The following is a 27,480-nucleotide window of genomic DNA, read 5'->3' as shown; positions in this document are numbered from 1 at the left end:
GGCTCTTCTGCTCTCCATACACCATATTTGTACCTTATCCATCACTTTCTTCTCCCTCTCTCCTCCCCCTCTCTACCTCTTTTCTTCCCTCTGCCATCCTTCTCTTCTCTACTTCCCATTCCTCTCTCCTTCTCCACTCTCCCCTTCTACTCCTGCTTTCTCTATTCCTCTTCCCCCCTTGCCCTCTCTCCTGTCCCTTTCTTCTTCCCTTACCTCTCTCTCTACTTCACACTCTTCATCTCATTTACTTGGTGTATTTCAGCTTCTGAGCAAGCTCCATTTTATGATGATGGTATTTATAATTCCTTTTCAATATACATAGTTAATTTTAACATATATATTCCTCTTTCTTTTTTAAAAAAAAGAACAAAAATGTATACATATATAGTCATTGTGCTTTTAACCCACCCATCCCCCTGCCTAATGTTGGTCAAGATGTAGACCTGGTTACAATTACCAGCTATTCTCATCATTATCTCTATAATTATACATCTTTACATGCCACCAATTTGTGATTCTATCTTTAAATCTCAATAGTTTCCCATTGTAAGTATATTTCATGTTCCATCTCCATTTCTCCATATCTTGGATTAGATTACCCTTAATTGTCTATAAATGGCAATCTTTACTGGTCAATGTTCATTACAATTCCCTTAATCTATTATATAGAATAACAAGCAGTAAACATCTCACTTTCTTCATCAGCTTAAAAGTTCTATATATGTCCATGTTTCACATATTTTAACCCATGCTTAATTGTCCTTCTATTGTCATATTCAATCAATTAGCAACCATTATTTTTATGCCTTGTTGATAAATCAGGGTGGAAAAAATATGAAAATTCATTTAAGAGAAAGCCTGGCAGTGACTGTAAATCTGCCCTTTGAAAGAGCTGTGAAACCTGACTTAGAAATGAGTGATGGCACATAATTCAGAGAATACTAAAAGAAGAACTCTTAATGCTTCTGACCAATTAAAGAATTCCATAAATGGAAGAAAGGAATTGCTTCCTGACCTCACTACCAATCAGACCATGACCTGAAACATGAGAATTGGTTACTTTCATCTCACAGTAGCATGTATAATTACAAATGTTAGTATTGCTCATAAAAATATCTAGTCCTTTCTGAAGACTTTCCATGAGTATTTGACTTTTTGCCCTTTAGGACTGAATTGTATAGAACAAAGAAAGAAGAACCATGGTAGAAAATGGTATTATACTGGTATTTCTGTATCACCACTAATTTCTTTCCCTTAATGCAGAGCAATTAACAGCATTTTACAATTTCCTTAACTATCTTCATTAATAGGTTGAGCCCTGCTCTCATCAGCTGACTAATAGGAAAATATTCCTTCCCTTCTTCATCCTCACATCTTCCTAGGTTTACTCATTGCCAATTAAAAAGGAAATGAACAGTGGGAGGACTGAAAGGCTGCTTGCTTACTTAAAAAAAAACAGTGAGAGGCATCTGTACTTGAACTAGTAGGAAATAGGAAAGGCTGAATTGATATATGAGATAATCAAAAAGATCCTTCACAAGAATCATGGCCCAAGTTCTAATGCTTTAGTGATTCTTCCAACTATTCTTTCTGTGCTCATGCTTAGCCAGAAATTAATTTATGCTGCTGCCCAACATTAATGACAATCTGGGATCAAACCAGTCTAGTATCTGGAGGCACTTAATTTATTTCCAACAGCCCAGAATATTTTTTTAAAGAAGATGGAGAAGCAAAATTTGAACAGCAAATAAATTCTTCCTTGCTTGCCATACTGTATTCGTATTCCAGACACAAAGTACAATGTAAACATAAAAGGAAATATCAAAATGCTTATTTTTTTAAAATCCTTCTAAGTATCCCTGACAATTTTTATTTCAAATAACTTGGCTCCTGCTTCTTCTTTCATTGTTTAAATATGGAAAAGACTTACCAGCTTTTTCTTAAAGTTCCTGATGGTCACAAATGAACATAGACATGATAGTTTCACTTTGCTAACTTCAAAGAAATCCTATGGAAACTAGACATTTTGCAGTGAATATATATGTCTGTCTGTCTATCTGTCTATCTATCTGTCTATCTATCCATCATCTATATATCTATATCATCTCTGTTTCTCTATCTATCTATCTATCTATCTATCTATCTATCTATCTATCTATCTATCTATCTATCTATCTATCTATCTATCTATCTACATACATACATACAGACATACATACATACATATATCATCTATCTATCTATCTATCTATCTATCTCTATCTATCTATCTATCTATCTATCTATCTATCTATCTATCTATCTATCTATCTATCTACCTACCTACCTACCTACCTACCTACCTACCTACCTACCTACCTACCTACCTCTATCTCTATCTCTATCTCTATCTCTATCTCTATCTCTATCTCTATCTCTATCTCTAGCTATCCTCTATCTAGTCAGTGGTGGGATTCAAAAATTTTGCTACCAGTTTTGTGGGCACAGCTTTGTGGGCGTAGCTTTGTGGGTGTGGCAGGGAAAGGATACTGCAAAACCCCATTCACTCCCCACTCCTGGGGAAAGGTTACTGCAAAATCTCCATTTCCTCCCCAGCCCACTAACCTGCTTTCCAGTTCTCCTGTTCAGGGCAACAAAAGATCAGCTTGGAGGAAGCGGGGGTGGGGCCAGCCTATTTGCCAGTTCTGTGAACTACTCAAAATCTCTGCTACCGGTTCTCCAGAACTTGTCAGAACTGGGTGAATACCACCTCCTTCCCTCACTCCCCCCCTATCTCTATCTATTCCATTCACCCAAAGGGCTCAGCACTGTGAATCAGAAATTAAGAATTCTAGAAAAGGTTTAAAGGGTAAGGAAGGCAATGGATAGTCAAGAAACACATAATTGGGATACACGTAGTAGAGAGAAAGAAATAACATAAACTACAGTATATCATTAGGTATATCATTCAGTATATCAGTATATCATTCAGTATATACACTCATTCAGTATATACACTTGTCAGCTATGTACAAGTAGTCATTGACTTATGATCTTGCTTAAAGTTACACAGCTCAGAAAGCATGCTTTACGATCCATAAAGCACATTCAGCATTGTAAAATGTACCACCCCTTTCCCACTGTTATAACCCAGCAACAACCTGTGTTGCATTCTAATTGGTTGGTCAAGGCACAGCATCTGAATGGCTGGCCTCGTGACAGTTGGGCTTGACAGTTGCTTCTGGCTAGTATAAATACCCTGACAGTTGCAGGGAAATCTTTGAATCGCTTGTCATCTGGTACTAATAAAGATCTGTCTTGCAAATGGCTCCTGCGTGTCAATTCCCTCACAACAAGAACCCACACTCACACACGAGTTTACAATACTGGCGACGAGGATGGGATTGATATGCGATTCCTGCAGAGCCTAACAACATCAGCCAACTAGTAAGGAGCCACAGGACAGCCAGAAGCCCTGTCGCTGCCTCCGTTCTCCGGGCCGTGCTGCCTGCGCCCACTGCGAGCCTTGCCGCCGTGCCTCAACTCCTGCCGAAGCCGCTCGTTGCATGCCTTCGGCGCCTACAGGCCTCCAGGGCCTGCCTTCCTGTCCTGCCTGCCTTCCAGGCACCTAGCTGTTTCCAGCTGCCTCTGCCGAGGCCGTTCTACGAAGGCTGCAAGCATCTCAAAGCCCTGTCTCCACTTCGCTGCCTCCAGGGCACGAATTCCTCCCCGCGATGCCTGCCTGACCAGGAGAGAGAGAGAGGAAGAAGGAGGAGGACTGAAGCGTGTCCCTGCCATCCGTCTCCTGCCTTGCTTCCTCGGCCTCCTGGCCTCAGCTCCGCGCCTCAACGAAGGGAAGGAGAAGCCTGCCTTCTCGGACTCCCGACGCCTCCTCGGCCTTCCGTCGTTCCCCTGTCTTAGCTGCCTCCAAGGGCCTGAAATCCTCCTGTCCTGCCTGTCTCCTAAGATACAAACCTGCTTCCCACACTGCTCGAGGCCTTCAACGAGCCTGGACTGGGGAATTCATTGGGCATGCGCAGGATTGTGAGGGAAAAATAGAAAAAAAAATGTAAATAAAGAAATAAAATGTGAATAGGCACTGGGGGGTAAGGAAATTTACTAAACTAATTGAAGCTACTAGCCCAGAATGTTCCTGGACAGAGTTGCTAAATTTCTACTTCTGTTACAAAGTTAAGCATTACATTAAAGTGGTTACAAGTGGTTACAGTTATCAGGTTGACTGCGGGGAAGGAGAGAACACAATTGCAAATGGTAAAACTGGAAGACAAAAATGTGAATGAATTGTACAACACAGAAGGGCAAATGTATAATGTACAATTGCAAATGGTAAAACTGGACAAATGTATAATGTACAATTGCAAATGGTAAAACTGGAAGACAAAAATGTGAATGAATTGTACAACACAGAAGGGCAAATGTATAATGTACAATTGATTGGTTATTATACAAATAACTGGGGGGAAGGAGTGTTATAACCCAGCAACAACCTGTGTTGCATTCTAATTGGTTGGTCAAGGCACAGCATCTGATTGGCTGGCCTCGTGACAGTTGGGCTTGACAGTTGCTTCTGGCTAGTATAAATACCCTGACAGTTGCAGGGAAATCTTTGAATCGCTTGTCATCTGGTACTAATAAAGATCTGTCTTGCAAATGGCTCCTGCGTGTCAATTCCCTCACAACAACCCACACACAACGTTTTACAATACCCACAATCTCATGTCTACATTTCAGACACTTAGTAACTGGCTCACATCTATAACTGTTAGCATCCTACTGTTACATCACTATGATTTATGGTATTTTTTGCCATTTTCTGGGCAAATACAAATGTGAGAGAATGGACGCACTTAATGACCAGATAATTCAGATTACAACCCAAACAGGTAGTCCTCGACTTATGACAGTTCATTTAGTGATTGTTCAAAGTTACTTCATTGAAAAAAATGACGTATGACCATTTTTCACACTTACCACCATTACAACATCCCCATGGTCATGTGATCAAAATTCTGATGCATGGCAACTGACTCATATTTATGATGGTTGCAGTGTCCCTCAGTCCTTTTGCAATTTTCTGACAAGCAAAGTCAATGGGGAAACCAGATTCAGTTAACAGCCATGTTACTAATTTAACAAGTGCAGTGATTCACTTAAAAACTGTGGCAAGAAAGATTGTAAAATGGGGCAAAATTCACTTAACAAATGTTAAGCAACAGAAATTTTGGGCTAAATAAGTCAAGAAGCACCTGTAATTCATTTGATGAATTTGATCATAACAATGGTCAAAAAATTAGATGTGGTCACGTGAGTGCCTCAACCTATGACCGTAATGACTTACAACTGAAATTTTACTCCCAATTGTGGTCATGGGTCAAAGTCTGCTTGTAATTTTTTAAAAGTTATATTATTCATTAATTATGATGCAAAGAGTCAGATATGACATTGCCTCAAGAAAGCATTTTTGCAAACTTTTTCTCACAACAATTGCATGCTGATTAGTAAATACAATACAATACAATAGCAGAGTTGGAAGGGACCTTGAAGGTCTTCTAGTCCAATCCCCTGCAGACAAATGGCTATCCAGAATCTTCTTAAAGACTTCCAGTGTTTGGACATTCACAACTTCTAGAAGCAAGCTGTCCCACTGATTAATTGTTCTAACTGTCAGGAAATTTCTCCTCAGTTCTAAGTTGCTTCTGTCCTTAATTAGTTTCCACCCATTGCTTCTTGTTCTACCCTCAGGTGCCTTGGAGAATAGTTTGACTCCTTCTTCTTTGTAGCAACCCTTGAAATATTGGAACACTGCTATCATCCCCTAGTCCTTCTTTCTATTAAACCAGACATACCCATTTCCTGCAACCATTCTTCATATGTTTTAGTCTCCAGTCCCCTAATCATCTTTGTTGCTCTTCTCTGCACTCTTTCCAGAGTCTCCACATCTTTTCTACATCATGGCAACCAAAACTGAATGCAATATTCCAAGTGTGGCCTTACCAAGGCATTGTAAAGTGGTATTAACACATTTTTCTTGCCTACATGTAGAACCTTACTCTTTTCACCATTGAATTTCATTTTATTAGATAGTGCCCAATGTTCAAGTTTGTCAAGATCCTTCTGTATATTAAGCCTATCTTCTGGAGTGTTGGCTATTCCTACCAGCTTGGTATCATCTGCAAATTTGATGAATTCCCAATTTATTCCCTCATCCAAATCATTGATGAAGACGTTGAAGAGTACTGGGCCTAAAACAGAGCCTTGGGGTACTCCACTGCATACTTCCCTCCATGTAGATGCAGTTCCATTGAGGATACACATTGAGTGCGGTTGGTCAGCCAGTTACAAATCCATCTGGTGGTGATGCTGTCTAACCCACATTCTCCTACTTTATCTAGTAGTAGGTTATGGTCTATCTTATCAAATGTCTTACTGAAATCCAAGTAAACTATATCGACGGCATTCCTCTGGTCCATTAATTTTGTTATTTTGTCAAAGAATGCAATAAGATTAGTCTGGCATGATCAGTTTTTGACAAACCCATGTTGGCTTTTGGCTATTACTTTGTTTGCTTCTAGGTGTTCACTAATTTATTGCTTGATTATCTTTTCCAGAATTATGTTTTCCAGCACTTTACCTTACAATAACTTTCCTCTAAATCTGCATATGGTAAATATGAAGTTATCTTATGTTGTCTGAAAATTTTGAAAGTTACAGTGCAAAGATTATTAGGTGATACCAGGTTGCAAAAAGTGGTTTAAATTACTTATAAATTGCACTACTGTATCCAATTCATTTTCTTTCTTCTTCACTGTCTCATTTTCCTCCTCCTTTCCAAAATTCATTTTCTTCTTTTGTATGATTATTATTAATGAACATAGTTTAGGAGCCATAATTGTTTTTGGGTAGAAGAATGAAGACATTTAACAGAAGTAACTAGAGCAAAACTCCTTGGAAGAGTCCTTACATAGGATAAAGAACTCCATAGTCCACATTTTAGATCTTAGAAACATATTGTCAGCCTAGTCCTCAAGATAGTCTGCTGCTGTAGCATTTCACTTCGTTATTGTTTCTTATCTCAAACAAAGCAACTGTAAATACATTTTGGTGCAGCTGAAGTAGTCGCTGTAATCCAGTAAAGCTTATGCTATAATAAATGGTCTAAGCCTTTAAACTGACACTAGATTCTTTGCTAACTATTAAAAGTTACTCTGCTGATGTACCTTCCTCTTTAAAAAAAAAGTTGTACAGTAGCTCAGTTAAAGTACTCCCTATATCTCTGACATATTTTACTGAAATATGGATATTTTTATCTTTAGGTTCAACAATTTATATATTCTGTAAATGCGTTTTTATTTTTCCATTTTCATTTTGTACAGTCACATATATACTGTGCATAACCGGGGCCATATAACATTAAACAATAAACACAGCCATTCCTCTTGTCAACAATACCCCCAAAAATACAAACCCAATGTGCCACTTTGACCCTCCATACACCCTTTCTTTCGCCCCCCTCCAACTTTCCTTCTTCCCTCCAACATTCCCCTCTACCCTACTTCCCCTCCCCTTCTATCACTCCTCTCTCCCAGTACACTCCCTCCCTTCCTTCTCACCCTCCCTCCCACCCTCTCTCCCACCCTCTCTACCCCTCTTTCTTCTAACCCTCTACTCCTCCCTTCGGTGTATTTCTACTATCTATTAGTGTATTCAGCTTGTCCTATTTTTACAGTGAAATTAAAGAGCAACAGTATACAAGTGCAATCGCGTTACTATAAAATCTAACACATACTATATATCCCCCCTCCCCCCCTAACACCCCACCTCCCTTCCCCCCCGCCCAACTTCCCAGAGCCCGTACACGGTATAGGTTTTTAACTAATACAGTCTAAAATATATTAAGACAAAGGAAATTAAAAAAAGAAGTTAATAACATCCCTGCATTGAACTCAGCTTCTTCCTGTTGCACTAACTTTAAGCAGTTTAGATTATTCCTAATCTTAAGCATAGGCTATCTGTAATTTCTTAGTCCCGTATTTGTTTTGTATATAGTCAATCCATTTTTTCCAGTCTCGTTTGTATCTCTCATTTGAATGGTCTTTAAAATATGCCGATATTTTAGCCATCTCGGCTAGGTTTGTGACTTTCAATGTCCACTCTTGAGTTGTAGGCAAGTCTTCCTTCTTCCAGTATTGCACCACCAACAGTCTTGCTGCCATTATTAAGTGCAGAACCAAATTAACAATTTCTATATTATATACGGTATGTTCCATGCCAAAGACATAATCCTACAAGGCTTTCCATAAAAACAAAGGCAGCATGTCTGACAACCACATCCTATTTCCTGCACTAAGACTAGTGCCTCCGTGAACATGCAAAATGTGTAGACTAGATATAAATCATATGACAAAATTTATTAAATCAAATGAAGTTGAAGCAGAAACTACATGCTGTATTTTGTATTTGTATATGTTGTATTTCATTACATCTTCCCCTGCAAACATGGATTGTCTACAAATAATAGTTGCTGCAGCAGCATTACCTCTATAGTATTACAGACTCTATATTTCAGTATTACAGTAATGGACAAACCTCAAGGGTTAGTGATACTCTCTCCTGAGGCATCAGTCATTACAACTGAACCTTTTCTTTAGTGCAAAGAGCAATGATAAAATAATCTGCAAAGGCAAATGATGTCTTCCCTAAAAAGAAATAAACTTTATGAATTCCATCATTCTACCCCAGAACGTTTTGGAGCTGTTACAGTTATGCATGATGCACATATTCATCTTACTATTCTCTCAGCTCACTTGTTTTGCAATTTTCAAAATCTGCAGACTATTTTGATTGGACAGTTTTACAATACATTATCTTAAACATCCGTTTTGTCATATGCTGGGATAAACTTAGATCATATAAACATCCATAGAAAAGATAAAGGTTACTGATGCCTGATGGAATCGTTAGGCACATCATTGCTTTTTTCATTATAAATGTAATTGTATTTATTATATACTAGGGAGATTCTAATAAAATTAATGTTAGGTCTATTCCAAAACAGAATAAGAGAATGAATTTTTTTTCTAATATGGATATTTTTATTCTATTTTATTCTAAAGTAATCCCCACTTTAGACCATTTAAGATTTAATATTTCTGTTTAGGGACCTAAATACTGAGTATTTTATCTCATAACTCTTATTATTATTTTTTTCTGCTGTTTAGTAGGAGTCTTGTCATAAGAAGTCCCTGTGAAAAGTTGGGATATTTGTATGGCTTCTTAAATAGATTATCTTCCTAAACAGTAAGTATCCTATGACATTCAAGCCAGGGATGAAATGCTCTTAAGTCTACTACTGTTTCTCTTCACTACCAGTTCGCTTCGTATGCGCATGTACGCTTCGCACGGAATCTTTCGTAAGGACTTAATATATGACAATATCTCAGCAGGGCCATCTTGTTCACTTGCCTCCAAGCATATTCAAAGCCTCTCCAATTTCCAAAATGCCATCCTTATACGAGTTAACCCAGTAAGACGTTTTTTATGGCAGTCAGATATCACGCAAAGAACAAAGGGCCTGTTATTTGACTATTGCGAGAGGATGTCAGAACAAAGTTGACATAGCTAAATTTGCTATCCAATTAAATCTTTTTAATTATCTCCACCAGCTCCAGATCATAGTGTGTACTAATAAAACAAAGATGCACCTGTGAAGCAGTTAACCACTGGTCTCCAAGATGAGCAGAAAGTATAAAGTTAGAATAAAGGGAAAGATATAAATGTAAAAAGATCTTATATTAGGAAATTTTTATTGTATTATTTTTTTATTAGCCCATGCTTTGTGTCATCAGTGAAAAAGGAGGTTTGTTAAAAGTGCCTAATACATAGAGAGACTGGGGGGGGAGGGTGTTTCTTGATCAGAAAGCATCATAGGCGTTATGAATCAATATGACAAAAAACCCTCCAAAATATACTTTTTCGGGTATAAACATGAAAGCAAATACTTTATCAAGATGCTGAAAGTATTTTCAGAATAATTTCACTGTTTATGTGAGCTTTCACTTTGAAATTAAAAATAGTTATTTTCTATTGTGGTTTTTTTTTTTCATTTCACCTATCTCTAAGCATAACATGTAGTTTGCTGAATCAATCTGTGTTGATATTACAGACATGTCATAGGCTGTGATGTTGCCCTGGTACAGAACTCACAACATATCACTATTGCATAGCATAGCAGAGTGATGAGGCCCATAATGGAGCTAATTCATCTATTGAACTCAAAGATAGCAGAGGAATTAATTTGTCTAAGTAATAATAATTTATATTAATTTTTATTAGGTCATAGACAGAATTACAAATAAGAAGCATTAAAAATAAAAAGAAAGATAATATATTATTATTAGTGGTGGATATACAGTGAGCAGTCAAAATATGCCCAAGTTTGCAGATTGTATAATAAAATTTAACTAAAGACTAAAACCGACTGATCTGGTAACAGCAATTGGTCATATTAAAGATTGGTATTTTCCAGGTATTTTATCAGGAGACATTTTGTGAGATGAATTCTTATAGAAAGTACAATATAGTAGGACATGAACTGTCCTTTATATAGATCCAGTATATTGTACTAATATTAATAATAATTTAATCTCATGAGAAATTCTTAAATATCATCCCATTCTCATATAGCATCATCTAAACATACCCTGTAAGATATGTGAAAACGCAAAATGAGATTTTAGTATTGGATGTTGAGGTTTCATGAGGCTTCAGTGATTTTGGATTAGGACCAGTTCTGCCCAGTTCTGGAGAACCGGTAGTGGAAATTTTGAGTAGTTCAGAGAACCGGTAAATATCATCTCTGACTGGCCCCGCCCCCATCTATTCTCTGCCTCCTCAGTCCCAGCTGTTTGGGAAGAAATGGGGATTTTGCAGTAACCTTCTCCTGGAGTGGGGAGGGAATGGAGATTTTACAGTATCTTTCCCTTGCCATGCCCACCAAGCCACACCCACAGAACTAGTAGTAACAAATTTTGAATTCCACCACTGATTAGAATACCAAAATCTCATAAAATTTCATACAAGATTTTGACAAAATTTGCGCTTCAACACAGCAAACAACCAATAGGAAGGCACCACATAAATACAATTCACGGAATAGTCAAATACACATATTCCAGTAGAGGGAAGTTCCCTGAAGATGGGCTATAGCACGAGTCCAAAAGCTTAGAAGAACAAATCTTTTGTCCTAGTGACCAGATTCAACCTTGTAAAGTTATTTTTTTTTCAAGATTTCAAAATACCTACAAACATAAACTTTGTTTTGATGTCCCCATATTCAACACTTCCTGAATTTCAGAAATATGGTCAGTGCCCACTTTTTTTTTACTTTTTTCCCGCTGGAAAAGAATACATCTGTTATGGATTTTTCTTTTTAAAAAAATAAACCTTATCTTTCAATTAGGTGAGGTAATCTTACAGTAGAATGCTTAAACACATAAAATGGCTGGATGTATAATGCATAAGTAATAATGTCAATTCCTTCTGCATCCCTGTAATTTCACTGTTGAATCTTAATAAGCTTGTAATGAATAAGCGTAATAAGCCTTTAAGACTTCTTCAAGAGAAGTATTTCACTAACTTATTTGTTTTTTACGACTGCAAGAAATCCACATACTGCAGCTACAATGAATGAATACTGTATTATAATATATAATATATATATTATACAATAGAATAGTACATAAGTACAGAGAAATATTAGTTTCAGTAACCATATTCCACTGAGATTAACTACATAGTGAGCATCCCGTAATATAGTCACTGCAAGCGTTGAGAAACTTATTAAAAGAATCAACAGTAATTTTGTAATTCACACTTGGACAGCAAATCTGGTACTGCTTGCAGTAATATTTAATGAAATATCACATTGCTTAAAGTGTTTCCAGTGAAATATGCTCTTAATTGATTTCTGACCTGTGAAAAACACTGCAGAGAGAGCAAAAGAGAACCTTTCCCCACTGCTGTGTTGAATCACTCTTCATCCATCTTTGGAAGTTGGAAGAAAGCAATATTGGTGTGAAAATTGCCATACTGATTCTGATCCCTGCATTGCCTCTGGCTGATCTACATCTCCTGCTTGCTCAAATGCAAGACAAGCCATTTAGGAAGGGCAGGAATGGACAATATATTTCTCCTTCCCCAGCACAAACACAAAAGTTGTTTCACTTTACGCTGGTGAATGTTTCCATACTTGCAATGCCACTCTCCTCCCCCAGTTCTCTCTACTTTTGATGGTGTTTTCATACTGGGTGTTAAGCAGCCAGCAATAAAAGGATTGGTTTTTGTCTTTTTGAACAGAATTTTGAAATCATGATTTTTTCCCCATTACTATTGTTGTTTAATAGATTAAACAGATGAAAGGTAAAATGCCATTTTGTTTTGTTTCCATTTTGTGGAAATGGCAAAAGTAAAACTTTCCTTCTAGCCCAAATTACAGGAAGAATTATAAAATGGCATTTAATAATTTTATCAGATTTCTGACTATTACTTTCCTTTCCAACTTTAGGAAATTGTGAGGAGTTTTGTCACATTTTCCCTTCTAATCTATCTACAAAAATAACCCTCATCATCTCTGCTGTCCAAGCTAAAAAAGAATGCCCACGGAATGCTAAGCAATTGGCCCAATTATGGACAAGAATGTATTGAAAGAAAACTGGCTTCTATAATGTTTTATTTCACGAGTATATTGTCCCAAGATACACTTCAGAATTATAACTCAATATTATTGAGACCTAATGAAAATATTTAAAATATGATATGTGCTTGTGTGTGTGTGTGTGTGTGTGTGTGTGTGTGTGTGTGAGAGAGAGAGAGAGAGAGAGAGAGAGAGAGAGAGAGAGAGAGAGAGAGAGAGAGAGAGAGAGAGAGAGAGAGAATATTTATATTAATTATATTTTTCTCTGTAATTCTGTCTTCTCCTCCTGTCAATGTCAAAATAGCCAAACATACGTTTTTGCCCATCACAATGATATGGGACAAAGCTGCTCATCTCTAGGAAATTAAAAAGGATCCAAGCCAAGTCAGCCCATTTATGTCTCTTTTCCTTTTCATCATCCTGATTTGATTATATTTCTGTTACAATAGTCATTAATCTTCCTTATACATGTACAATTTTGACAGTGCTACAAAGCAGGATTTGTTTTCCCTTAAGTGTTAACCCACTTTATGGCTCACAAGTTGATTTATAAGAAGGCTAGAAAAAAGGGAGACTCTGCCAACAAGGGATGAGAAGGAACTAAGAAGAAGGGGAGATATTGATGTTCCCACAAAGAACTTGAGATCCCACTGAAAAGGTTAATATGAATTTGAATCATTTAGTCTGTTCTGCAACACAGATATCTACTCAATCCAATGAAGAGATACTTGATAAAGAGGGTAACGAAGTGGAAAGCTTGCTGCAGGAACAAAATAACCCACTTCTTCTGGCCTCCTGTAATGCACCTTTTTGTTGCCATGGTGATTTGAAAAGATTTTTTGTTATTATCAATGTTTTGAAGGCCTCTCTATTCCTGGTAACCTTGACACTTCGTTTTCTGTGTGCATGTGTGTTATCAGTTCTAAAGAATACCATTTCATGATTGGATGCCTGGCTGGCATTGGGGAAACAAGATGTAGTCCAAGGCTTGTCCCATTGTGTTAAATTGTTTAGATTCCTGACTGATAAGCAGAAATGAATGAGGGAGGCTACTAAATTGAAAAGTGATATGAAAAAAAATCAAAAACAAAAAAAACCCACCCACCCTGTTTACATTTCTTGAATAATGAGTTCTGTTTGCTCTCGGAAAAGGAAGGAATTATTAAATATCTTTGAGAGGATTAAATGAACACAATAAGGAATAGATCTGTGGTCAAATACAAGGTACTTTGGGGGCTAAGATAGATGTACTGATTCAATTAAAAAGAAGCAAGTATTGCTGTGTTCACAGCTTATATTCATTAAGTAGCACAAGAATATTTCCAGTTTGTTTTTTTAAGAATGGATTACCGATTGGGGGAAAAATGATACAGAATCAATGTAGGCAGGACTGGTGAGAAATCTTTTAATGACACAGCCATGAAAAGAATCTGGAGTGAACCAGTGAAAGCTTAGAAAGGTTGATGATTCGTCCAAAGTTAATAAAGGACAACATCCAGTGTATTAAATTGACCTTTTCATCCTGGATATTCTTCTTCCAGACTTGACCTTTGCACTTGAATCGTCCTTCTGGGAAATTGTCTTTTGACCGGAACGTACCAGGTCATATAAGTTTTACATTTAAAGTATAAACTGTAGAGTAGCTTTTACTTTAAAGGGAATGAGTGAATCCATAAGGGACAATATATCTCCGATATTACAAAAACAAAACTGCAGTGGATTGCCTGATCATGTGACAGCAAACCTGAACATTTTTACCTCTGCTGAAAAGGTAACCTTCAGGTCAGGTGAAAAGAACAACATTGAACTAGATTGTGTGTGATAATGTTTCTATGACTTTCCTCAGCAAGGAAAAACTGTCAGTTTATTCTAATGGCTATATATTTTGGTTTCCACCAGCTTTATATTATTAACAGTTTATATTAATATTATTTTTTATTCACAAATACCATATGTTAATTCATTGATATAAGAAGTAGTTAGCTTTCAAAATTAGTCCTATCTATTCAATTATACTTCTATTTTCTAACAATGACCTCTAGTATTCAAAATGCAGGCCAGGTATGATATACTTACAAGATTATGCCCTTATTTCAAAGATATTTTAACAACAAATAAGCATTTTTCATTCTACACACACACACACACACACACACACACACACACACACAGATACAAACACACACACACACACACATGCATTTATCAGATTATAGAAAAAATGTTTGTATCTAATGTATCATCCATTTGATGTATCATGATCTCTCTCTCTCTCTCTCTCTCTCTCTCTCTCTCTCTATCTATCTATCTATCTATCTATCTATCTATCTATCTATCTATCTTCATTGCTTGTTTTGGAGACTGTAATAAACGTGGATATTGGTCACTGTATCACAGAGTAAAATTTAAAAAAATGTTAAAACATTTATCTCAGTTTTTCCCACTACATATGCATAGAAGCCTGCCTACCATTGTTCAATGTTTTAACCATTTGCATTACTTATTCTTTACATAGGGAAGGTCCTGCATCTTGTTTATGTATTTATAATGTGATGCCTATTATCATAAAAGAGTTATTCAGTATTTGTTCTCCATGTATATAATTTTTCTTTGATGTCAATTATATTTCCCCTTCATTGTTTATGATATTGACATTCTAGTTTATATGCTCCTGTGTATTATTTTATTTTCCTATGCATATTAGAAGAGTCATATTTAACATCAAGTACTTCAATTTTGCTACATCTACCACTTATCTGTTTTGCAATAATTACTTCTTCTGATAAACACCAAGAAGCTTTGTGACTAATTAAAACACCTGCCTTATAGCTGTGAAGATGTAAAAGGCAGAAGCATTAAGAAATGGAGAAGGAAATTGTCAGGCATTCCTGGAATAGTTTTTGCAGGGTGTGGACTAGTTATGCTGTATGTACCAAAGAGAAAGAATCTGCAGTTGCAGGAGTAAACCAGAAGATCTGATACATACATTGCTGAGCAAAATGGCTAATAAAAAGAACTGCAATTTTCAGACAACAAACCAGAGATCAGTGAAGACAATTTGACAGAGGGGCTAGTATCCAAGAAGCCTAGAAAAGACTTGTTTTTCTCTCTTCCTGTTCTCCTTTCTAGTATGGATGCAAATCCAGGAGTGAAAGCACAGTAAAATGCTAAATATGTATAATGTTATATAAACCCACTGTGTGTGTGTGTGTGTATTGTTAAATCCCCTAGAAGGATGAGGCAGGAGGCATCTGAGATAAGTTAAACACAACCATTTATTAACAGGGCATTTGCAAGCGAGAACAGTAGTAGACCGGCACCCCTCCTTGCTTGACAGCTATTTATACGGAGCTGTCAAGCAGGGAGGCCAATAGCCGCGCATTTGACAGCCTGCCCACAGCAAGTCATGCCTGATTGGTTCTGGTGCGCCTGGCTGTTGCCGAGCTGTCATTCGTAAGTCCGAGGACTAAACACCTGTTTCCCCCCCCCGCAAGGGTGCATGCGTCGAAAGCGGCGCATGCGTACTCCTGTAGGTAGGCGGGCGGATGTTGGACATGCCCAGAACGCCTCAGTTGAAGAGGCGGCGCTGGAGAGGAAGACGTCCCCATAGTAGCTCTTCCCTGGAGGGAGTGGAGCTCCGGGTGACGTCACTGCAGCCTAGACCAGGAGGCGGAATCCTCGGAAGAGGTGGCCCAGGCGGAGGGGGCGCAGCTTGGGCTGGCGGGTTTGTTTGAACAGGCCAGTATGCGGCCAGGGGGTTGGGGCATAGTGATTTTTAAGCCCCTCCATGAGCTCGTCCCAGCTAAGCTCGTAAACAGGTCTCGGGGCGCGAAGGAGCGGGCCGTCCCGAACATCTCGTGGCCGCAGGCACTGAGGAAGAAGCTGCACTTCCGAGCCTGTGAATACCCCTGCCAGTTATTAGCTATAAGGAAGCATTCAAAATGCTCCAGGAAGGTGGCCCACGATTCGCCGGCAGTTCCGAACGGAGCGAACGGAGGCATTGCGGCCATAGCTAGACGCTGTTAGATTTTCCGGCAGTGCAGAGCGCCTAACAGACTATGCTTGTTTGCCTCTGTAGGTTGTAGCTCAGAGCTTGTAGATCCCACCAGCTCGCCGCCAATGTTAAATCCCCTAGAAGGGTGAGGCAGGAGGCGTCTGAGGTAAGTTAAACACAACCTTTTATTAACAGGGCATTCGCAAGCGAGAACAGTAGAGACCGGCACCCCCTCCCTGCTTGACAGCTATTTATACGTAGCTGTCAAGCAGGGAGGCCAATAGCCGCACATTTGACAGCCCGCGCACAGCAGGTCGCGCCTGATTGGTTCTGGCACGCCTGGCTGTTGCCGAGCTGTCATTCATAAGTCCGAGGACTAAAGACTCTGTCTTTTTCCCATACGCTGGGATATATAATAAATTTTGTTTCTTCTAGTTTGTTCCTACCACCTCTACTACAATCCAATTGGTAATTTCCAGTTTTATCTAATTTTTTGCTGCTGCTGCATTATAATTAGAACCTACAGTATGTCATGTATTCCTAGATAATATGGAAATATTGGTAACCTTTTTACCGAATTATAGAAGGTGAAAATTAAATTCATTGCTGATATCCTAGCTAGGTTTACCTGTCTTGCTGTCATATCTATTCTTTCCCAAATGTGTACTAAAACTACCCATTACCATGATTACTGTAAGTAAAGTCTTTGCATTAACTGAAGCATGCTTTTAACATATTTGTAAAATTTTCCTATTTCTCCCCTAAGAGCAGAAATACAAATACTGCTATGCTAAGATTATGTTATGGACAAACTGATTCTGGCATAAAATTTAAACCAATCTTTGGATTTTATTTCTGATCACATGATAGAGGCCTTCTCCCTCTTGGAAGAATGGACAATTTTCAATGGACAATGTCTATGATCAGTGATAGGGATTCCTTTGTTCCTTCTTTTCCTGATTTTGTCATGTTTGAGAGCCCTTCACTCCTTAGCAGCACTTCAAACTGACAATTTGAAACTATTATAGTCACTACCGCAAATAGCTTATAGAGTGAAAAATGCATAATATCTATTAAGCTACCATATATTACTCTCCATCCATCCATCCAGCTGCAACCGGAAGCAACAGATACTCTGCTTTCTTCCATAACATGGTAAGTTTAAAAAAGTTACCAAAAGAAATTTTAAATCAATCCTGGAATACATTGAGGAAGAAAAGGGAAAGGGAGAGTTTGAGAAATTAAATTTACAGCTATACCATCAATAGTAATGCATATAGAGATTAGTAAATGAATCACACCAATGCCTATCCTGACTTATTACATTGTGTATTACTACATCATCATATATTGTAGTAATACTACAATAGCATTGAACTGACTCCGGCAAAAGGCACAAACTAAAAAATAATTTAGAAATATGCAAGAATGCACAAATATATACAGCATTTATCAGCCAATTTATAACTTTAGGTTTCCTTTCTAAAGCCAAAATAAACTGGTGGCATTTCAACTATTGTGCCATTCTCGTGCTTTTCTATCAGCCATGTTTATTTGAATGATTTCAGGATATATTGCTGAATTGTGCTGTTTGACTGGCTTCCTTGTCTATTGCACACTTAGGGTTACTGACTATTCCCAGATGCCTGAATCAAAAGCATCTTCTCTGATTCCTTCAAAATGATTCTTGCCTAGCTGAATACCATACTTCCTAGTTTTTGTGGGCTTGCTATGTACAATATAATATAATTAATGGCAAGCAACTTTAAATGGATTTATCATACAACAAAAGTAATTGTGATCCAAGCAGCAAAATCACTAGCTGTCTTTTGCTCCAAAAGCACAGTACGTATATGTTTTACAATTCATGGTTTATACTGAAGCTCTGTTTTCCAAACTCTGTTTAACAGCGCAACAAACTCTGGTCTTTAAACTTAATAAAACTTCTTAAATTGCCTTTCTACACATCTTGCCCCAAAGCTCCCTGGAGTTCCTGCTTACTTGCAGAAATGCTCCAGAGCCATCAGTCACTGGCAACTTGCTGCATTTCATCTCAGGGAGGAAAAAAAAACCCTCATAAAAAATTTATTGAAGCAAATTTTTCTTTCAGCAGAGATTGTGGTTTGATATGATCGCTTTTTCATTTTTCTTTTTCTATTCTCTCCTCCCAAGCTTACAAGTTGAACAATCATCTAAGCTTGTTTGCCCATTGCCACCCTGTCAAAGCATTTTCAATAATAAGATTCATCTCCTCTTCCTCAAGGCTGCATTGTCTTCATTTCCTTGGAGAATTGAAACCTCTTCATCCCCTTTATCACTTGAGTCACATATGTTATCATTGTAAACATTTTGATAAATTCCTGTTAGCCTCTCAGAAGTAAATAACAATAATAACAACAAGGACCATGTCAGATGTTAGAGTACTTGGACATCTGTCAACAAGTAGAGAACAGGAGCTATGGCTGGGCAACCAGGAGAACTGGATGAACAGTGCCCACAGACAAAAATATACTGTGTTTCAAAATCACATTATTATCCCCTCATAGTAAAGTTCTAACAACTCTTGATTATGGTCATCTTTTACTAAATGTCCCAGAATCTATCCTAAACAGGTTCAATATCTTTTTCAGTGCAATGCATTTTCTAACATAAGCTAAAATTTACTATATATGGTTTACAGAACAATGATATCTATTTTGTTTGGCATGAATTCCCCAAGCAGCAATGTTTATTTATTTACTATGCTTCTAATCCACTCCAATCCTTGAAAGCTCTGGGAAACATGCAACAATATACCAGATCAAAATACATGGTAATAAAACTCAAAAATAAAATGTAGATAACAAAAGCTCCCTTTCGGGACCAATAAGGGCCAAAAGTTTACTGACACAGTACAAACTTGGTTTACTTGTAGAGTATGAACAAGGGAGAAACTGCACCTCCTCTGGGATGAGGGAGGGAGGAGAGTTCTATAAACTAAGACTTGTACTAGGGATTGAATGAAAAGAGCTGTGGAAGAAAATCATTTGGCATCTGGTGCAATATAGAATGTCTCACTCATATTATGCAAAATGAGTCCTATTGTCAAGACCTGCTGTTGAACATGCTCAATTTCTTATAAAAATATCAAATCCAGAGCTGGAAATAAAATAATTCTTGGACTGGGGCGGGGGAGGCTATGTAAGCTGTGATACAATTCCATTTCCAGGGAAAGTTAGGAGGATTTATCCTACCATGGTTAATAATAATTATGAATAGGATTTATTAACATCAGGGTGTTGATTGAACCACTGAAAGCACAACCTTTGGGATGTGACAGACATTTGCAAAAATCACAATATGGTAAGCTGCTCTAGTTCTTGTAATTGTGATCACAGGGAATCCTAAGGTGATGATTACAGAATGCAATTCTCTTGCAGTTTCCTTACCATACTGAAAAGACTAAATTTGTTTTCTTAACATTTTAAATAGTTTAATAATTATCAAAGTCATCTTCCACTTTTGTTAACTTAAAATAAGTTTATTTCTAAGAACTGGATAGTGCAATTAATCCCAGATGTTGATAGAGAACTAAGTTCCATTAACCATACAGGTGAACCTGTTGCCCATTCATGCATAAATCTGCAGCCACTAAATATTTGAATGATAATAAATTGATGGACATTCATGACTAGAAAAAAATAGACTAACCTTCTATTTCAACATGAGACCTCCCACAGAACAATCCTTTGAATACTTTTGATCACTCTGTGCCACAAATAGAAAATTAGGGTTCCTGAGTAATTTCATTGCTTTGAAGGAAAAGGTAAGGAGATATCCAATTCCAAGATCCTGCTAGGAGCTTTATAAAAACACATATAAAAACATGCTTTCTTTTCCGCCCAATATGCTAATATTTGCACAAGAAGTTATCTCACAATATGGCAGACATATTTCCTCTAACATGCCATAACTGGAATGAAAACAAGATCCTTTTTACAGTTTAGGAGTAAGGATAATATATATATATATATATATATATATATATATATATATATATATATATATATATATATATATATATATATATATATATATATATATATATATATATATATATATATATATATATATATATATATATATTTGTTGAAACTTTATCATATTTTCACTCAGTTCTTATCATATGTTTCTGTTTTAGAGCTTGTTTTTTATGTTTAAGTGGTGATATTTGTTACTGTTATAATTTCATTATACTTTTTCTTCCATGCTTGTAACTTATAAGAGACCAGGAAACCTGAAAATCCAGATGGAGAAGAGAGCTAGAATTTGATTGGTTATGTTCTTCTAGAGTCCCATTATGTTCCTCTAGAGTCCCACTTCAAATTACACCATTATTTTCTTCTTAGTCTTACTTTAATACCACAAACCCCTCTGCAACAATTCTCTGACTTTAGAAAATACCCAACATCAACTGCCTAAGGCATTAATAAGTCTTTAAAATAATGAATAAATAAAGCCCATTCTATTTTTATCAACTTTCATCTGCTTGTTATATGCGCTTCTTTATACTTTTCTCTGTGCGGTGGTTTAGAGGAAAACATATCTGAAACTTCTTCCAACTTCTGCATCCTTTTCTCATTCCAACCTGTTAATGAAATGAAACAATGGCTATTTATCAAATTTAGAAATGGCCCATCTCCCATAAAAGATAAAAGAAGATAAAAACTGAATTTAGAAATATAAATAAGAGGCAAGGATAGTTAAAATTCAATATTAAAAGTAAATTAAAATGAAGGGAAGGTCCTTCAGAATGCTAACCAGCTCCACTTTTCTGTGACCCGCAAGCAAGATGGCAGAGCTGGGCATTTCAACATTTCTGAAAGGCCAAGAGACTGGGAGTCTGCCTTGCCTCTTGGGGGAGAATGTTCCAAATGCACGAGCAGCAGCAGAGAAAAATCTCTTCCTAGACTGCTATCAGTTTCTTAAACTGATGGGGTTTGCAACATAGCTCCTCTGCCTGACCAGGTGGAATTGGCTAATGTAATGGGGGAAAGATTGTTTCATAGGTTACCTGGCAGCATGCCATATATGGCTTTAAAAGTCATAACCAACATCTTGAATTTGACCTGGAAGCAAACTGGCAACCCAGGCAGCTCACTCAGCTCACTTACACCATTGTTTTGGTGGCCATGATTGCTCACATGGCTGCATTCTGTACCAGCTGAAGTTTATGTATAATCTTCAAGGGTAATCACATGTAGAATGCATTACAATAGTCCAAACTGGATATGACCAGGGTATGATTCAGAGATGGCCCAACAATTTGGGAGTCCTCCTGGATTCGCAGCTGAAATTGGAACATCATCTGTCGGCAGGGGGGCTTTTGCCCAAGTTCACCTGGTGCACCAATTGCGGCCCTACTTTGATTGGGATGCGCTTCTAATGGTCACTCATGCCCTTGTCACCTCGAGGCTGGATTATTGTAACGTGCTCTACATGGGGCTACCCTTGAAAAGCGTTTGGAGACTGCAGTTGGTTCAGAATGTGGCTGCATGGGTGATAGTGTGTGTGCTGAGGTACACCCACGTTACACCTATCCTCTGTGAACTGCACTGGCTGCCTATTGGTCTCCGGACTCAATTCAAGGTGTTGGTTATCACCTATAAGCCCTACATGGCTTAGGGCCAGGATACCTTCGAGACCGCTTGCTGACTCATACTTCCCAGCGACCAGTAAGATCCCATAGATTGGGCTTCCTTTGGGTGCCGTCAGCTATACAATGTCGGCTGGCGGGCCCTAGGAGGAGAGCCTTCTCGGTGGCTGCTCCGACTCTTTGGAACCAGCTCCCCCCGGAAATCCGGACCATACCCACTCGATGGCCTTCAGGAAAGCCGTAAAAACTTGGCTGTTCCGGCAGGCCTGGGACTGTTGACCTCACTATTGAGGTCCGGTCCCGACTAGAATGAATTTATGATAGATGATTGTTTTAAATTGCATTGTTTTTATGTTTTTTTTATATTCTGTTTGTAAGCCGCCTGGAGTCCTTTGGGATTGGGCAACATATAAAAGTTTTAAATAAATAAATAATAAATAAATGACTGATGAGCGGAGTAATTGAGCACAGAGCCTTCCTATTCAGGAATGGTAAACGGTAAACTTTATAAAGAACAGGGGTGTCAAACTCAAGGCCCGGTGGCCAAATCTGTCCTGTGGGGTGCTTAGATCTGGCCCAAGGGACAGTCCTAGAAACAGCAAAGGACCATCCCCCAGTACCTTTGCCAGGGAATACAGAGCATGAGAGGACTGTGTACGACCCTCCTAAGTTCCATTTTCGCTGGCAGAAGGTTGAGGGAGTCCGTCTTCTCTGGCAGAGCGCTCAGGCCTCCAAAACGCCCAGCACTCCAAATGTGGAAAACTGGTTCCATTTACAAAGAACCAAAAGGTGAATTGAAAGGAAAGCAAAATTAGGCTTTGGAAAAATTGCTTGGTTCAAAATGCCACAATATGCTTGCTGGTTTGTGAGAGAGATTTTTCATATTTACCTGTTCTGTCCCCCAAGCCTCCAAATTATACTGATGCCAGCTTGGCCATCTGCCACGACTAATGAAGTAGTTAAGCCACCCCTTGGCTAGGAGCCTAGAAATTTATCTCTATGAAAAAACAGACTCACCGAATTCATGGACTTCTTCAAACTTGAACTGATGTTTCCTGCAAAATTCCCCTCCTGTTGCTCCACCTATAAGCTCTCTGGGAAGGGCCAATCAGTAGCCACCTGTGTCCTATTTCCTTCTGCAAGCCTGTTTCCACAGCTGCTGCCTTCTCCTATCAGCCCTCCGCATCCGTATGTCAGGGACAACCTCCCCCTGTTCCTCCTCACTGCTCCCTAGCTCAGACGCCATCTGGCAGCCAACAGGACTCTCTAGTCCCTGCTCTGATTCCGAACATGGAGTCTTCCTTAGCCTCCAGGGCAGTCCCAAAATGTTCATCGCTGTCAGATTCCACCAACAGCTCAGCCGGCTGCTGCCGAGCCACAACATTTACCTATGGTATTTCTGTATCTGCTTTGCTACCAACAAACTTCCTTGTAAAATTCAAAGTGCTTGCTTGACCTTTAATAACATGCATGATTTAGAATTTTAGGGACCATGTAGTTCAAAAGGATTCTCCTTTTTAAAATCAGTTTTTATTTACCCATTTTCAAAAAAAATTGCATAATATAAAAATAAACGGTTTATTATATGGAATGACAAAAAATAAAATAAATGTATAATAACACAAGAAATCTATAATTACAACTATATCACAAGCTTATCTGTTATTGTAAGTCTAAACTAAACTTTCAATGTTACACAACACATTCAAGAATACTTTTTCCCAAAGAAGAAATAATATGACATTGCCTCACTGACAAAATGCATATTTTTTTCAAAAATAATTAAATCATACATCTCTGAAGTCCAATCCTTTATATATGAAATTATAAGGACAATTTGATTCTCCTTATTCTGTAGGCTGGATGAGACATTCAACAGAAAACTAGAAAAACGTTGTTTCTCGTAATCAGTACTCATTGTATAGAAGAGTCTTTCACAGAAATCCAGATGGCTCTATCATATTTTACTTTATAAAAGATATAAACTGAGCAATGTTGATTGAATATCCATTATCACAGAGCAATTACCATTATTATTTTTGGTTACAGTAATTAATGGCAGGCTTTGACCATTTTAAAGGTCATTATTTCCTTATTCCTGTATCATTGTTATTGTTGCTCAGAGTTAGTTGGAATCAGGCAGCATCAAACTTAAATAAATAACTAAATATTTTGGTTTACTAATAGGAGTCTATATATACTAACAAGATATAAATAAACAAACAAATAAACAAACAAATCATAAAAGTTCATCCTACCATCATTTGTATTGGTGGTGTGACTATTAGGGTTAGTTTTATTACTAGATTTCCTTTGTACTGATATTTAGTGCAAATACTGATTTTTATATGCTATTCATGTGAATTTATATGGTTAAAGCTAGTCTTAGATTAAGGATGCAATTTGGAGTGAATCCTAGGTTGAAGGTTGGAATTTGTATTGATTTTTGGTTACAGTTAGATTTCTTGAAGTCTATGATTAAATTTAGCATTGGGATTAATATTATAGTGGGTTTTTTAAATGATTAACAGGAGACTTTGATTTGTAGGTAATCCTTGATTTACAGCCATAATTGAGTCCAAATTTTTCATTGCTATGCAAGACAGTTTTAAAACTCCTTTAAAAAGGAGTTTTACCCATTTTATGACCTTTCTTGACACAGCTGTTAAGTCAATCACTGCAGTTAGTAACAAGTTAGTAACAAGTTGTAAATGAATCTGGCTTCCCTTTTGACTTTGCTGGTCAAAAAAATGCAGACTATGGGCTCTTTTTGAGTGGTGAAATCTTATGATAGTGTTAGAGATAAGCTGTGTGATACTTACCCAATTTAAAAAGAGAAAGAGAGCAGTCCAGGACAGAAAAGTATGGAACTGCATTGCAAGATATTTGTGTCCCATTTATTTGCCATTTGTAAATTTTATGATGTAAGACATACACTAACACTTTGGTTTTCTTGGTTTATTGAAAGCTTTTGTTCTGTACAGAAGAAAGCTAGTGCCATAAGTGCTTTTCTCATTCCCACCTAAGAGCTATACATAATAATTTCATCATCAGTGTACAGTAATGCTGGAATTGTATGATTAACTAAAATAGGTGGGTGATGATCTGAAACAGTAAGCACTTGGATTATTGGATTTAAATATAGATTAAAAAATAGCGGCGCTAATATGCAACCTTGTCTTACATCTTTATAAACTGGGACTGCTTTCGATAAATGTATCCAAAGAGTGCATCTAATTCTTAGGGAGAGATTTAAGTATCTCAGCATCTATTTCTGTCCTACTATCGCAGCACCATTGAGAGTGTCCTGATGTGTGGCATTCTTGCATGATATGGGAGCAGCTCTGCAGCAGACAAAAAAGCTCTAAAGAGAATCATTAAAACTACCCAGAATATCACCGGGCTCCACCTACCAAGCCTGGATGACATTTTTGCATCTCGCTGTTTCAGGAAGTTGCACAACGTTCTCAGAAACTCTTCCCATCTGTTTACAATCTTTTTAGACTGTTGCCTTCTGGCAGAAGATACAGAACTATTAAAACTCGGACCACACATCTTCTGAATAGTTTTTATCCCAAGCTATAATTGCACTCAACAATGAGCCAAAGAGCTACCACCAGTGAGCTGTTGGACAGCATTACTTGGTCTGTTGTGTGGATGCTTGGGTGGTTTAGGGGCAGGGAATTTTTAGTGGGTGGGGATGTGTTTAGGGATTGTCATGTGTGTTGGGCCTGGTGTCTGGGTGTTATATGAATTTTGTTGTATGGGTACACTGTGTATATATGTACAATGACAATAAAGTAAACTTAAACTTAAATTTAAGTAAAATAAATCAGTAGAATCAGTCTTTTATCAATAGTAGACTGTTTCAGACTGTCCCACAATCTCTCTCTTGGTATTAGATCAAAACCGGATTTAAAATAAAAAAGGTATAAAAAGGTATTAAAAAGGTATTTTTTCTATCAAATGATGGAGATGCACACAATAATCTAATCCTGACCATTGCTATCTAAATACAGCTTGTTCTTCAGCAATGGTGTTTTCATTTTGTACCCAATCCACTAATTTTAGAGGAAAAAACCTGCCATAAAATTTACTTATTATGTTAAGAAAAACATAGGCATTAGAAAACAGAAATTTATTTTCTTTATTTTGTATAATGCTACAATAATTTGATTCAATCAGAAGGAAATTAGCCTGCGTTGAATAAAGTGGCCTGAATCAGGGCAATGATAGATAGATAGATAGATAGATAGATAGATAGATAGATAGATAGATAGATAGATAGATAGATAGATAGATAGATAGATAGATAGATAGATAGATAGATAGATAGAGATGATAGATAGATAGATAGATAGATAGATAGATAGATAGATAGATAGATAGATAGATAGATAGATAGATAGATAGATAGATAGATAGATAGATAGATAGATAGATAGATAATATATGGATGGATGGATGGATGGATGGATGGATGGATGGATGGACGGACGGACGGACGGACAGACAGACAGACAGACAGACAGACAGACAGACAGACAGAGATATAGGGCCTTGGTTCAAGCTACTTTATAATTTATAACAGTTTCAATAAAGGATGAATATCTTTCTCTGTAATTGTAAATACCTAAACATGTAAAGCAACTCATTCATAAATTGCAAATAACGCCAAGCTTTAAATCCACAGAGTATTTGAAGTCATAAATTTATCTTTCCATGTTGAAGGATTAGCCCATTAGTAATAAGAAGGGCATACAGAATTCATTTCCATTGTCCAGCTATCAACGGTAGGTTTGAAAATACACAGCATTGTTATGTTTCATAATGAGTGTGAGTATTAGGATTATATAAATATTTGTAAGGGATTAGGGTTAAACTTTATTGGGGAAGATGATTGAATTTAACGTGAACCATGGTGAATTAGGATAAGCTTTTATGATTAAAGATTGTTTTAGGTTTATGAAATGGCTCAAACTGACAGCAACAGAATGATGATAAGTGGGAGGAAAAGTGGCATGTCTATCTCAGCCTGAAGAGATCAATAAGTGTTCCATCCATAGCATAAACCTAAAAATATCTCTAACCATATAAACTCATCCAAATTCTAGCCCTCATACAAAATTTAACACTATACACTCCCCGGTTTCATCTCTG

This window comes from Thamnophis sirtalis, unplaced genomic scaffold (assembly GCF_051295495.1).
Source record: "Thamnophis sirtalis isolate CommonGarterSnake01/CBP01778 unplaced genomic scaffold, rThaSir2_p1.2 scaffold_11, whole genome shotgun sequence".
Classification (NCBI taxonomy): domain Eukaryota; kingdom Metazoa; phylum Chordata; class Lepidosauria; order Squamata; family Natricidae; genus Thamnophis; species Thamnophis sirtalis.
Note: the sequence above shows the minus strand (reverse complement) of the source record.